This window comes from Strix uralensis, chromosome 2 (assembly GCF_047716275.1).
Source record: "Strix uralensis isolate ZFMK-TIS-50842 chromosome 2, bStrUra1, whole genome shotgun sequence".
Lineage (NCBI taxonomy): Eukaryota > Metazoa > Chordata > Aves > Strigiformes > Strigidae > Strix > Strix uralensis.
The window spans coordinates 55,789,450-55,805,522 of record NC_133973.1 but is presented as its reverse complement, the minus strand read 5'-3'; the positions used below and the strand labels follow the sequence as shown (position 1 = coordinate 55,805,522).

At 39.0% G+C, this 16,073-nt stretch overlaps 1 protein-coding gene across 1 annotated transcript in view; it reads right to left on the bottom strand.

The window, feature by feature from the left end:
• MID1 (midline 1) overlaps positions 1–16,073 on the bottom strand; it is a 359,385-nt gene that overhangs the window by 220,673 nt on the left and 122,639 nt on the right. The window lies entirely within an intron of this gene.

Here is a 16,073-nt window from a genome sequence, read left to right as displayed (position 1 = left end):
AGCACATTACACACAACCACATTATATACATAACATGCATTCTTTGTAATAAAGATCTATATTTCAAATAAGCAGTTAAAACCTTCCTGAGCAGGTTACAAATCCCTAAAAATGTTGCGTAAACCAACGCCACTTTGAACTTTCTGTGATGGATTGCATGTGGAAGGCTTTGCAAGGAAGCTGGGGGCCAACACCTGTTCCAATGAAAAAGTTGAAGCTGCTGAAAGTTTCTGGTTCTAGAAACTCATTTTCATAGAGGTTCTTTGACTTGTGGCGTTGAATTTTTGTTTTCCACAATTTGGCATCAAAGAATACTTCTAACGCAATAATCCAGACATCTGAAAAAAACTCATAGAATTCACACAGGACGTTATTGAGCTACAGCTTCCTAACAAAATATTTGACTTGTATTCCCATGCTATAGAATGAAAACATTTTTTCTGTCTTTCCATTGATTTATATAATATCTCTTCATAACAAATGGAAAAGATGTATTTACACTGTATTACTAATGGAACTTTAGGTCCTGGTATACTTACATCAGTTGCTAAACAGCTTAAAAAATGAAACAAAATCTATTTTCAACCTGTTATCATTTTCCCCTTCCTTTTGCTTAGAATATATAGTATAGAACATCATACATGATTCTGACCTCTGAGAGCAAAGCATTGTTTTCTACCAATGCATCTAATCTCCGTAATTAGTCTAAACTCCAAAAAATTTTTCTCACCTCAGTGTCATGCAGTGTCATGTCATTTTTGAAAGACTAATTATAAAAATAGGTAATTGATTAATTTCATTCATAATTTAAAAACGTTTGGTCAATATTTTCTTTTTCTTTTCAAAAATTGTTGCTTTCAGCAAGAGTGTTCATAGATATATACATTTGGTAGGGTTTCATACTTTAGAAAAATGTTAACAATATATAAATACATGTTTCGGCTATCCTACTTAAGTTAATGGTAGAAATTAATGTCCTTAAAGCACAAGCAGACTCATAGCTTTATCATTCTTCTTATTCCCAAGAACAGAAAATATAAAACCCCAGTAAATCCCACTGGTAGAAACATAAGCACTGAAAGGCCCTAAAGCAATGCTCCACCAAGCCTGTGAAAGCCTCATCAGGGACTTCCCAAGGTTTCCTCCACAGCTCTTGGGGTACTTCCCAAAGGAAGGCTTTCCCATTGGCCTTCACATTTTACAGTTATGGACACAGAGACACGAAAAGCTGACCTCTCTTGGCCCAGGCACCTCAGAACCCCAAGTAGGCATGTTCTGCACAGAGCACAAGAGGTAAAAACACGACTTCTAGCAGAGGGATGGTCTTCATGCACGTGCAGGACCAATCAGCAGCACATGCACAGCAGCTCAGCCTGCAGTGCGGAGGGGTGGCACAGGCCAACGATTTTACTTGTGACTCACCATTTGAGTGAAATACAGTTAAGAAATATGACCAGTACTGAAAAACTAGCAAGTGTTAATGCTTTGAAACCTATGTTCTTGCAGAGATTTGTGAGCAAGTATCGGACAGGACAGAGAACCGAGAAATTATTTCCAGCTCTTGCTGATGCCCATTTATTTGAGAGTCCAGAGCAAACTCAGATGCTGCTCACTGTTACACTCTGGTTTCCTAATCTTTAATTTCAATATTAAAACTGAAAGTAATATTAATTCAGGGAAGCATTCCAAGGATTAACCAAGAATACACTCTAAGGGGAGCTAATAGCTGGAACAGAGTGTAAAAGTTTTAAGTATTAACATGAGAAAGACAAACACTAAGATGCTGAAAGCAGCAGCTTTTAAACAATCTCAGTGAGAGAAAGCACTAATCTTTAATGAACAAATAGCAGGGAGAAAAGGCATGGGCACACACTAGTCATAACAATTACATTTAGAGTGTCTCTGCTGCTAGCTGTCAGAGAGACCAAAGAGGAATAGAGCAGATTCATTGCTGTGCTCTTGCAGAGGGTAATCACTAATTCTAGCTGATAGTTTGAAATGTTTTGGGTGGTTGATTTTGTCCTATTACCAGACACAAAGTCATCAGCCGCTCCAGAGAATACAAACACTCAATGGCAGATATGATATTCCAGATCAATTACCAGGCAGCAAGAGGACCTAGCTCATCTCCTCATAATTTCAGCTATTCACCAGCAGATGGGATTTAGAGCATATTAGGATCTCAGTTAATCACCATCCTTACATATAATGCATTGAAAAGTTCATTAAAAAAACCCAACAAAATAATTAAAAAGGTTCAAGAAAGCTCACAACAAAAGATTTTGACAAATACACTCCTGTTCTGAGTGTCAGGTAGAATCTGATTTCACACACCACAGAAACTGATGGAGACCAAACATGGGCCTCACCAAAAGTCAGCTCAAATTCATGCAGTGAAGAGCTATTGAATCAGTTTGCCATTCCCTTAGATGCCTGTGAAATTAACTAATGTTCAACACCTCAAAAAAAAAAAAAAAAAAAAAAAAGGTGCTAATTCTAACTTATTCTAAAAATGAGTTCAAGACCCTACCTGGAAGCACCCAGGAGAGAGACCAGAGACACAGCATGGTGAAATTAGTTTTCCTTTCAAGCTGCCTAGTCTGATGAGCAGCAGCACAGGCCCTTTAACAGCTTGCAGTTACCATGCCTGAGACCCAGCTGAGGACAAGCGCCTCGGCTCATTGCCTTTTCATTTCCACAACACCCTTGGCCCTCTTGAGAGCTTGCCAGAGGCAACAACAATGGTGCAAAATGTTCATAACTACATATTGCATGTGAACCACCAAACAGGAATCAGTTTATTAGTGTCGTCAATCTACTTTGGTAGGAACTGGAAAACCTACAATGAAAGGCTTTGTTTCTTGACTTCATATGAGGCACCTAGTTGTCAGGGTTTTTTCCCTCACTGTCTTACAGTTCAATGTTGAATACAATAAAGTTCCCAGACTCCATAAGCCCATGTGCATAGGATCCCATACCCCCACTATGCATAAGTGACTGTTTAGTTTCAGATTACTGCCAATTAAAACACAAATAGAAAGAGAGGTCCAGGAAGGAGATCATGTTGTGCTAAGGTAGGACACATTTTATTCTATTTAAAATGACTGTAGATATACTTAAATTGAGACAAGGAAAGCTGTGAGGTTTAGATTTAAAGAGAAGGAATCAATCATCTTGCTGCTCAAGGGAAAGAAGGATTTATGAAAATTGAAGTGGCACAGCTGAAGACATCATCTTTCACTGCAGCCAGCACAGGATTATAGGCAGAGAAAAGAGAAAAACAGTAGGAGAAAGGGACTGGACTGAGGAATAAGAAAGTATTTTAACCCCTGGAAAACAGAAAATGCAATTATTTATTACTAGTGACCATAGACCAACAGAAAGGATCAAAAAAAAGTCTTTGTCTGTCTGCACAGATACTGTTCTCATCTACCAAAATCTGTAATTTTGACGCAAATTATTTCAAAACTAATTTGTGTTTAGGAATGGAAAACCCCTCTTGTACACACTTTGATTTAGTACCACAAGGTCTTTATTTTGCTTAATTTGACCTCAAACCCCTAGAGCCAATTTATATTTTGTAGTAAGAATAATGCTCTACTTTTCTGGTTGGACTACAACTATGCAGAGGTTTCTTTCCCATGCAGGGGAAATGAAGGATGCTTTTCCACTAGTTTTCTTCTACATTTTTACATTACCTAAAAGCCATACAGCTAGGTCTTAACTTATATTGATACCCATTTTATCTTTTCACCAGAGACATATATATAAAAAAAAAAAAAAAGTAGGCAGATTTTAACTATGCTAATAGCTATGTTACTGAATCTTGCACATAATTTAGATGGATTTCAGGTTTTGTTACTACAAACTTCAGGAAAACTATAAAGGTTTTAAAAATGAAAAACATGCAATATATCTGAACAGAGCAGAAAAGGAGTCAACTGCTTAAAATCCATACACAGCCAATTAACTTATATGACAAATAAATGATTACAGATGTTTCAAAACTGTAACCTTATTCCCGGTTCATGTTTAGAATTCGCACTGACAAAATTCCCACTTCAAGCACCACCTGCTTTGAAAAAGCCTCCCCAAATGGTGAGCACAGATACCGCATGTATATGTTTACATTATTTAATTAAGCAACGTGGTGTGGCTGAAGTTCTGAGAATAATCAAATCATTAATGTCTCAGGAGTATTGTGTGACATACTGGGAATGCTTCCCACCACAGGCTTCGCTCAGGAGTGCTATGTTTTCATTCCCCGGGAAAGTACTGCAACAATAATCCTGCCTCATCATACTAATATTTAACAGCTGCAAATTATATGTCCTTATCTTTCATGTATCTTTATCTTGTTTTTCATGGGTTTAGTGGGGTTTTTTTCCTCCCAACAGCCACCATGGAATTACAGACCATAGATGGATTTAGGCAAGAAGGTCATCTGGGCCAACCTCCTGCTTGAAGCAGGAATAATCAAACCCTTTTAAGGACTGTTATGTCAGAGGTCATATATTCCAGAAGGTGGCTGTATCTCTGTGGGACACAGCAGTCTCCCCACTTCTCCTGCAAAGAGTATCTCAATGACTGACACATTTTCTCCACCCCTTGACGATAACTGCAGGATGGGATAAAGTGATCCTAATGGGAAGTCCCACATCTGACATGGGGATGTGGTGAGGCGGATGGAGGAGAAATAAAGCAGAATGGCATTCTGTTTCATCCCAATCCAGTGAGAAGAGAGGGGGAAGACAGCAGCCACATGAAGGAGAAAGAGGGAGCGCAGACACCAAAAGCCTGTGCGAGGAAACTGATTCCAGCTCCCTGAATCCCATGTCATCCAGAGTGCAAACATCCTTCCATGTAGTGCTGCTCAGCCTCTCCTCTGCTGTGTCTCAGAGCTGCTCTACGTATGATGCCGGTGGGTGGACAGCATGTATACCCACATATGTCCTAAAAGGGTATAGACTCTTCAGGAGGGTTACTCCATATGGTCAGGACAGAGTACATTTCCACTGAGAAATGAGCTGTTGAAGGCAAGACAACTGTCGGGTAATACCAGCCACACTGACCACATGGGCCTCTCCTCCCACCTACTCTTTTGTCCTCTTGAATGGCTTTCCTCTCTTTTGTACTGCACAGAGAATAACAGTATTTGGCCTAATAACCCATAACTGTTATTCACAGTCCTTACAAAGACAGAATATATATTTTCCACATTTGTCATGCTGGTTTTGATGCTGGCCTGCTTCATTTACAAAACTAAGCATTGTCTGGTGTAATAGAAATGTGACTCATAATAATACTTGTAATGAACAGTTTGAGCAGGAGAAAAACCTCCTATTTTGGCAATAAATTATCTGCAAGAGTCATTTTCTCACCTCAAACCACAGCACTCCCATTTAAGAGAAATCATTGAAAGAATATTTTTGTAAGATCAGTTCCTCCTGCTTTGAAAAACAGGAGTCTCAGCTTTCAAATGTCTCAGTGACATTTGAATTTTATGAATGTTTCAGTATTTACACTGATCACATCAGTAGTGATCAGTTATTTTCTACAAAAGCTATACTGAGCTGGCACCGCCTTTTGCATTTCACACATAACCACCAATAAAAGGTTCTTAAAAGTTTCCTGTTTCTTTCTTCTAAAAATCACCTTTTTGTGCAGTGTGGATTTAATACATGCATTTGATCACGATACCCTCCCAAACATTGAATTCCTAAAATGCAGTCAGCTTTGTCTCCCTCTCATTCTCCAGGCAATCTGAACTATAAATGATTTTCATTATCAGTTGTCAAGTCTTCATATAGAAGAAAAGTCATAATAAAAAAAAAAAAGAGAAAACACTGGAAAGAAACTCTGTGAATGAGAAAGACCATGATTTACTTTTGATAACAGGATGATTTTGACTCTAATATGCAGCTGCCATCAGCCCCTATGCTTGTCTCAGGGGTACTATTTGGGTTCTCAATTAAGCTAGTTTAATAAAGAAAGGCAGAGAAATATCCTTGCAACAATAAAAAGGAAATGACAGCCCAAGCCAACAGTAAGTCTAGTCACCCTTTTAAAATAATATTTTCTGACCTGTCAAAATATGTGTTTTATTATAAATAGATGTTATATTGAGACTATTTTAAAAAATAAAAAATTTAAAAAAAGAGTACTCTTGAATATCCTTTCATGGTTTCCTTCAGATCATTCTGTTAGCACTTACTTGGCTGTAGTTTGTAATGTAACATCTCTAATGTACTTAAGCTGAGCAAGTGCTGGGGCAGTGTCACTGGCCTGAACACGTAGAGCCAGCCCACTTTCCCTTCCCCTGCAATAAGCTACTTCCAGTTACACTTACATGGCACTTCAGCAAGAGAACCCCAAACAGCAGCCATAGTACTGTGATGGAAAACAGGATTTTAGAGTTCCATAGCTCGCCTGTCTGGTCATGCCATTTTTTGACACATAGTCTTAGAGAAAAATTCCTCTCCTGGTAGCAGAGAAGGGCAAAAAACTTGCCTTTTTTACAACTTTGTGTTGATCTTATTTGTGTTTGCATAAAGTATGAGATGTGGACATGGGAGTTCTCCATGGGAATCTACCAGCAAAAGAAGTTCTGCAGACACACATGGCTCAAGAGCACAAATTCGGTGTGCCCTGCATTCCTGGGTAATAATGATGTCATGACATTTTGCTTTCTAAAGAAAGAAGAATCTCTCTTCCCTAAGTGACTGAGCCATAAACAGCATGATTTAAATTACATCAGGATAAACTTTTAGTATTTTCTGTTTATATGTTATAAGATTGCAAGGCCTAGCCCATGCTTCTTTTTACCTGTGGAGAGATGTACAACTATGTCACTCCTAATTTCAGTTAACGATGTCAGTGTTACACATGTATCCATACAAAGGAAATTCTTTTCTGCAAATACTATGTCTTTGGATGCCTTTGTTGTGTCATCAGGAGAGCACAGCATCTTAGAGCTATTGCCTGCTAGAGCTTTCTCATCCTATGCTTTTGTCTCTTGTTCTGGGCCTCTGCTGACTGCCCATCTATTTCTAAATGGTTCTCCATGGGCTGACTCTAGACGACTTTGCAGAACCTTCTCCCTTCCCATCCTTCTTGTAGATATGACCTGCACATTTTTGTGCCTGGTACTCATTTCACCTGTCATGCCCTTCATGGTCCTCCATTTCACTCAATTTCTGCTGTTTAAACCAGGCTCCACTCTTCTATCAATTCATGGACAAAATCAGGTTCTTTCTGAACTCATTGGTAATCTTCAAGGACTCTGGACATGAAGGTTTGGTTTAAGAATTTACCTTTCAATTGTGTTTTTCCTTTCTTTTTTCTTCCTTATACAAATCTTTAAATTTGTCTTTGCTTCTGTGACTCATTTCTCCAATTCTTTTAACCAAACAATATTTCTGTAGTACTGTTTTCTACAGATTTTAGCAGCCACTGGCATCTGCCAGTATATTTGAATTGTATAGTGCATTTCAGACTGAAGCTATAAAAAGTAAAGCATGTAGGGAAGACTTTTGTTGGTTTTATACTGTGCTGAGCTCCTTCCGTATCATAGATCATGAAAAGGGAAGCATATCCAGACAAAAGTTCATTAAATTGTGCCAGGCTACTTCTTTGTCTCTGTCTTACATCGTATGGACATAACCTCCTTTTCTTTCACTGCTTTGTTATATTTCCTAATTTTGGCTCTCTGCTGCAAACAGGAGTTCCTATTCCACATGAGGATTTAGGAAGGACACTTAGAGTGATAATGAGGTCAGCAGGTCTATGTTAAACTAACTTGAGAAAACTGTGATGTTGTTCTATGGATACTATGTTTTCCAGTTAAATATAATTAAGCATGTAACTGCTACCTTATAGATGAAGTCTATAGATCTCTCAGATTTCATTTTTCCATGAACAGAGAAACATCCTATGTAAAAAAAATACAGAATGCATTTTGTTGCTATTAGGGAACCACTGCTCTCAAAAGGTTCAGTTTTCTATTCTTTGCGTAGTTAGGTTTTTCAATGAGTTTAAGACAGGACAGACGAGTAATGTAAGATCAGGCTCCAAACATTTAAGTGTGAGAAACTACATTTGTAAAGATCATTTTAGTTAGACCAACTGGCATTGCATCCAGACCCATAACAGGCAATACAGTTTTATCACCAAGAGCTATGGAAGACTAGACCAATTCTCCGGCTGAGCTACCTGTCCACCTTAAGCAAGCCAATGCAGCAAGTCCTTATGACTTTAAATAACTGCAAAAATGGTAAGCATCACAGTAGGGTAAAACAAAAATAGACATGCTATTTTGAAGCTTCACAAAAATAGGCTTTTACTGTTGCTAGTAACCAGCTAGCATTTCCAGGCTACTGAGGAGCTTACTGCCACCCATCCACTTCTTAACGTTCTGAGTACCAAGCAGGGTTCTCACACACCCGTGATGTCTGGCAGTCACTATGGGCAGCAACAGTGTGCAGCCACACTTGAAATCTAGCCAAAATCATAGAAAAATCCCTTTTACTAATGGAAAAACCCAAGAAAAATTTTAATCCTCAAGCAGTTTTAAGGTTATCGCAGTCATTGTTTTACAAAGAATTTCACTGGTGAGAAGTGTCTCATTTAAAGTAGGTTTACAAAATTAAAATTGTATCTGCATATAGCTTACTTGCTAACTTATAACCTGAAGTTATTTAATAAGACCTTGAAAAATTTCTTTAAATGAAAATGTAAATTGAGCCTTAACTCAAGTTTTGGAAATTCAGTAGAAATTAAACAATAAGGAGTCTGTATTTTTATAGGGTTTTTTCCTTTCAACCTATAATTTACCACACCTGCTTGAATTCCTTTCTAATCCTTTATAAAAGCTGAGCTGTTAACAGTTTATTGTTGTGTAAAGTGTATTATTAAAATATACATTTGTTTTTCTCATTGCTTATGAAGTCTGTTTTACAGATTCAAACATTTTTTTGTTATTTGTATGTTATTTTATATGCATAGGTTATAAATATATATGATATTGTTAATATAAATAACATGAATACTATTTTAAGGATAAGTAGTATACACTGTCAGCCAAAGTATGATGCAAGTGTGATTGTGAAATGATGTTTTGGATCATTACTGTCTACCAGGTACACAGAGTAAAAAGCAGTTCTGGTTACGGGAAACTTACAGTGCATTAGAACAGACATAAAAAGGATGGGGGAAAGTGCCATTATGATCTATTCTATGTTATAGATTTAAACCTGAAAAAATTACAGGCTCAGGTATACGGTAGGCCACCATTTTAGGGACTGAATTATGACATGTGAAGAAGTGTGTCCAGCTACCAGGAAAACTCATTGCTCACTTCTAATGGCTGAAGGTGAAGCGGTTAGCTCGAAGTCACCCTGAGAGTCAATAATGAAGCCAGGTAGTGATCCCTGTCTCCTTCACTCCAGTCCAGACTACAAGGTCATACTATCTTCTCAGTTAAATACAGCATAGAGCTCCAATCCCACCTACTGTTTTTTCTTGACTAAACTAGTTTTTGCAGTCTCTTATAACACAAGCACTGTGGGTGCAGCCAAGAGCAGTGGTACTTTCAATAACCTGTATAGTAAAATATTCACCAGGTACACCGCTGCTATTCATTGCCTCACTAGGGCTGAAATATCCAGAAAGGGTAAATTCCCCTGTTTGCTTAATGCTTTGTTGGGACATGGTGCCTACAATTATATGAGTCAATTAAACGAGCCTGGGACTGTTTTCCGGCACCAAGCCCAACAGGCATGGAATAACTCACATTCACACTGTTAAATTCTCCTGCCCTCTGAAACAGGGTGGCGACAGGCATAACCCTTTACAGGGGTTATCCCTGTCTCATCCTGGCACTCAAGCCATGCCTGGGAGCAGGGAAGATAGTGCTGGTTTGCCAGACCAAAATCATGCCCGGGACCTTTTCAGTCACACCCCAGCACCCAAGAACCTTCCCCATTAGCAGAGACCTGCCCTGGCCTTCTGCTGACCCCTTGTTCAGAGATGAATTTCAGTCCAAGCTGAAGAAAGACCATTTCCCTTCATCTCTCTCTTTTAACACCACAGACGGATTGAATAGCAACTGCGTCTATGTAATAGCTTGGTTCCTGCTCAGTCACAAAAAAACCCAGGTATTTATCCACACCTCTTTCATAGGTCTAGGAGCCACGGCCAGCTCTATAACCTTGTCTGCTTCCAAATTTAAGGAAAGAAACTGTCTTTTTCCTGTAACATGGCCACGAATAATAGATAAACTTTATCCAGATGTTTGGTTTCTCAAATCCCAGGGACCCAAATTAAATTACCTATATGAAGGTAAAAATCCTTTTGATTTCAGAGTGAGAAGAGAGGTGTATACAGTTTTTTGTTCTCACATGCACCCTCCATAGATTTTGCACTGCTCTGCATTTCCAATACTGCTATGCAAACGGGGCGGGGGGGGGGGAGTTTTCCTCAGTCTGTTAAGAACAAAGAGCTAACACCCACATGGAGAGACTGCTTTTTATAACAAACACACCTCCTAAAAGTTAATTACTTTCAATTTAACACAGCAGGAGTGACTGAAGGCACCACGAAACAACCAGTGGCATCTAATGGAGGAACCACCTTGTGTAATCTGAGCATCCAAAGAGTGAGAAAATGAGAAGTCCACGTTGTATCTATGTCAAGCCATAAGAACACCAGAAATTTTTCAACAAATAGATGATTCCTGTCAAGAAGAGCCTATCCTCTAAGTTTAGTTTGGAATTAATCAGGCTGCATAGGTGATTGCAGCAAAACCAGGTGGCAGAGGCTGTGTTCTCCTCTTCCAGGGTGCATGATGGCTTAGTACCAAATGAAAGCACATCATCAGCAGTTGGTGACTCAATCCCAAAAGGTCATGTGCCATGATTTACAGAAAGGTGGAGGAAGAAAATTAAGCTTCAGGGTTGCTCCCTCTCACCCCAAAATCAGCCCTCCTGTGAGGCACCAGTAATACCTGGTGCCTCATGTCAGGCCACACCTGCTCAGGGCTCTTGAGGCTCCATCACACCGTGGTGTTTTCTTCAATAAACAAAAGTTCCTAGGATGAAATGGTAATAAAAAGTCCTTATGTGACTTTTCAAATTGAAACCTGTTAATGTCATATTTCAGGGGGAGGGTCACAGGGAGCATCAAAGTTAAAGTTATTTTTAACTGTGGTTGGTTAAAAAAATAAAGAGAAAGAGAGAAGGGGGTAAAAAAAAGAAAGAGAGTGCCTACAATTTTTATAGATTAAACAAATTAAAATGGTATTTGTATTCCAAAATCCTCAAGGCTTAGAAAAGTATCTTGAAAAGGCAATACAAATCTAAGTTAATTATGCAAATTAAAAGAATGCTGAACTGTTGTATGACAGACAGTAAAAAGCATGAGCAATAAACTTCTCAATGGAATATCCATTAAAAATTCCTCTATAATTTAATTAAAATCATACCAGGAAACTAATTTTAAGACAATTTTAATCTTAGCTTTATTTCCCTAATTGTTTTAGTGTTTGAGGACTTACAAGTACATCTGCATGGGGAAAAATAATTTGGCACTTTGGTAAGCAAAATAATTAGTGCTTGAATTTTAGAAGTGAATAATATCCTCATGTCAGTTAGCAGAGTATTTTGTAAATTCACATTGCAAGATATCTATAGTTACATTATCATATATGGATAATTTGTAATCCACATCTAGGCTAACACATCCTGCTAGAAATTTTAAGAAATCCCTTTTTATTTCAAAGGGCACCTTGGTGTGCAGTGATAGTATATTTATCCCCTATATTTTATTCAAGGGCTAATTAAATTCATATTTACATTCAAAAACAAACTCAAAACAACTACCAGTATACATAAAACATTGTCTTGCTTGTGTGGTTTCACATCTCTTGTTAAAAAAGAAACATCACATCTCTTGTTAAAAAACTTAATAAAACACACTGAAAGTACAAACTTAAATAGTTCGCTCCTGTTTCTCTCTTCCTTTTATACATACAGGAAAACTGATCTGTTCTTACAGGGTTCTTCATTAGCAGGATTTAGCAGAGAGAGTTTGTAGTTATGTTTATGTAAAAATTTTATGTGTTTTATAAAAATACACTAGATAAGCATCACTGAATCATTTGGTTGGTAAAAGAAAAGAAAAAAGGGGGAGTTCTATAGATTTTATAAATATTTAAGGACTAAAAATGGCAAGGCAGTTTGAGATCAACTAAAAACAAATGGCAAGGCAGTTTGAGATAAACTAAAACCAAATGTACAAATACATGTTCAGTGTAACTGTGAATTTAACAACAAACTATATTATGCTTGACTGAAATAGAACTCTGTCTTTTTTACATTAATAAAGGCATATGTTTAACCATAGTAAAGACACATGGGAACATACAGTTCTTTATGCATGCCTGTTTGTGTTACAGATACAGTGATGTTTAAGTAATTTAACCAGTCCATGAGGCTTCAGCTTCTGTTTAGCCTAAGACTCATCCTCATGTCATCCTTCCGCCTTGGCCAACAAAAGGGCTCTCAGGTAACCTTTCTGACTCTACAAAGTCACTGGGAACATTTGCTTCATTGCTGGTATCAGCAGTTGATTTCTTTTCTTTTAAATCCTGCCCAGTATTGAAAAGTCTTCCTTCTCAGTAATTCGTACTAGACAGTATCTTGTTGGGATTTTGCAGAGACATCGTTAATGAATGGACAAAAATTAAAAAACCGCGGTGACCTCAAGCTTCTTGGCATTAGCCTCCTTGCCTCACCTCCAACTCCTCTCTCCCATAGGGAACAATGTCATCTTCTAGTCACTCTGGGCAGATTGGCTGGACTTATCAAGAGGGAGCTTTCACAAGATGAGAGGTATGAAATAGGATGTATCATACAACATCTCTGCCAGACCTCTCCCAGCCACCATGCAGAGTTGTTCAGGATGAGGAGGAGGTGCTGGAAGATGTCCCTGCATCAGCGTTACCTTGCACCACAGTGCCCTCGCACCCCCATGCCATATGCTGCCTTGAAGGCACCACTACTCCTCTGCTTTGTACTGCCTCAGTGGTGCAGAGAGCTCCCCGATATCAGTGTCTTCCTCTTGTAATGCAGGTGTGCTCTGTGTGCCGTGGCAGCTCACAAGCCCATTTCTTATAGAGTTGCTGCACCTCTGTTAGTAGTAGTTTGTTTTAACATGGTAATATATTTACCAAGGGGATGGTCGGCTTGGAGAGAGGATCTAGTGGTCTGGTATTACCAGTTTAATAACTAAGCTGGCCAAATGATCAAGTGGTTTTCCCTAGGCTATTCAGTAAACCAGGGCTGCACTTCTGATTAACACCCGAAGTGTTTCCTTCTACCACCTTTAGCCCTGAATAGTAAAGCTGCCTTTCCAGAACAGAAACCAAGAAGCTACGAAACCAATTATAAGCTGCTTCAAATTTCGGTGAGAGAACAAAGTGTGGAAAGCGTGAAAGTACAGAATACTAACAGCCAAATCTTGGAAGAACAAAGGGTTAGAGTTGTTAAAAACAAACTAAAAGATAAATTCATACTGTTACCTATTTTAGGAAGGGACATATATGACTTTGCCAAGATTAGAGATGAAAAAGCTACATTGATCCACATTTATCCTCAATTACTACTGGGAGATGAGGGCTCAGCTTCTTGTTTCATCTGCAGGATTCTTTTATGAAAAGCCAATTAAATTTTCTTTTGGTAGAGGCAGCGTGCCTCTTTGTAAAATTTCTGTCCCTTGCTCCTCTATTTCTCAGATTCTTCTCTGTAAAGATAATGAATGCTTCCTTTTCTCTTACCCTTTGTCTGAAATGGCTTTTCAAGTTCCCAGGAACCACATCCATACAAAGTGACTAACACAAGAAAGCCTCATTCTCAGCAATGCCTCTAGACACCACTAGGGAGTTAAGTAATGAAAGGTTGCATAACTAAACTTCAATAAATCAAAGGTTAACAAGAAAGTCTATAAACTTCTATCCATATGTTCAAATGTTCTTTCAATATTACTGCAGTCATAAATAAAACATCCTCCGGCATTAAAGTTCCCATCATTTAGACCTTCCATCTTGATATTTGCACTGTGTTTATTAAACTAAAAACTATTCATAAATGAATCACAGGCTCCAACTATCAATTCAATACTTTTCCCAGTAAACAAAACATCAAAAAGCCAAACTGTTTTAAACATACAAGACGATGAAGTTCTCCTTTCATTCATTATCTCCTCTGCACCTGCTCTAAATACTTCTTAGCTTAATTGATGGTCTCTAAACAATCAGTGTTTATATTCACTTTGGAGCTGCTTCAGCAGGAAGATAATAGTTACTGTTTGTTTTCCTTCTGTGTCCTGGATGTCACTCAGAGCCACACTGAATGGAAACTTTTTTCCATTTCAGAGGCTGGCAGGAGACTCCTGCACCCACCACAGCCATTTGTTGCCTGACTCTGGTTAACACTTCACACATTAACCATGCTTCTTCACCTACATTTTATGTTCAAGCACTAGCATTTTTATTGCATTCCAGTAAACCAAACCACTTTCAGGCAACAGGAACATACAGTGTAGTAAACCTTAGCCTGAGGTCAACCACTCCCACAGCCAGGTCTCTGGGACTATCACCCAGGGAAACAAACTGCTTGTCCCTGGGGGTCTCACTCCTCTGAGCAACCCCACAAGATGGATCATGGGGGTGGTCCCACACCTCACAGATTCTGGTGGCGAATAACCCAGGATCACTGTATTTAGTGAGACCTGGACCTGAACTCTGCTTCCCCACTCCTGGCATCATGCAGTCTCTGGGGAGCTGCATCATCTTGTCCTCCATGGCCCAGGCTCCCTGGGTGGGCCACGAGGAACAGAAAACATAACCCCAAGCTTTGAATGTACCCTATATTTCAACCCTGAATCCACAGAGCACTCACCAGGATACAAAAAATTAATGCTGTGTAGGTGGATGACTCACACACTTCCACGAAGAGAAAAAGAAAATGAGAGAGGCCCTGCATGATGTTTTGATAGGGAGAATTTTTATAGCAGTTCAATCATTTGCTTTTCAGTGGGAACCAAGTTAAAAAAAAGGAGAAACAAAGTAAAAAGGTGATCTTTTTATTAGCCCATATCTGACAAAAATATTTTATGTTTTGTAGCATTAACATTACTGTTACTAATCAGAGTGCCTCATCTGTACTCTCTTGTTACCCCAGTGGTCACGTTCAGCTGACATCCCAGAGTAAATACCGCATAGGAAGCCAGGGAGGAGTCACGCCTTAAAAGATTTCAATCAGCCCAGAAGAGGTGCTAAGCAGATAGGCTCCAACAGGCTCAGCGCTTGTACAGTTCGGACTTTGACCCTATATGTACCCAAAGAGAGGGTGCGTACACTTCAGCCCCAGAGCTGAGGGGTCATGTCATGGCCGGCACAGTCAGCATGGGCGCAGGAATGGTCTTTCAGAGACAGGTGACAGGGGAAGCTGCCTCATCACAGCTCAGCTGCAGCTCTTCTGTAATGCTTCTAGGGCACCTTCCTAAGGCCAGACCTCACTTCTCCAGGGAAGCCAGATCATTTGGTAATTTTACATCTGTATTCAAAACAAACACCTCTCCCTTCAGCAAAAAAAACAAGATCTGCAACATTTAAATTCACAAAGTGTGATTCACGGGAAAGTTGTGATTTCCAATATTAGGACATGGGTAAGGTAACTTTTTTATCACTGCAGTTTCTCAGTTACATGTTTTTCAACAGCACATTTCCTAGCATTATCAAAGGAAATTCAGTGATACCTAGCTAGTATGCTGCAGTTAACACCAGCATCCTCTCTTAAAGGAAGAAACACTTCTCACTGAACAAGAGTGATGGGTGTGCAGAATTCTTCACAAGAGCTCCCTTAATTATCCATCAACTCTACCCCTCCTGAACCAGAGGGCAAATGACAGGCACCACCAATATAGTGCCATCCCCCATGACAAACTGACTGTTTTTAGAAAGCACTCACATAAAGGTATGGATATTGTCAAAAATATGCCTCCATAACAAATGCTTC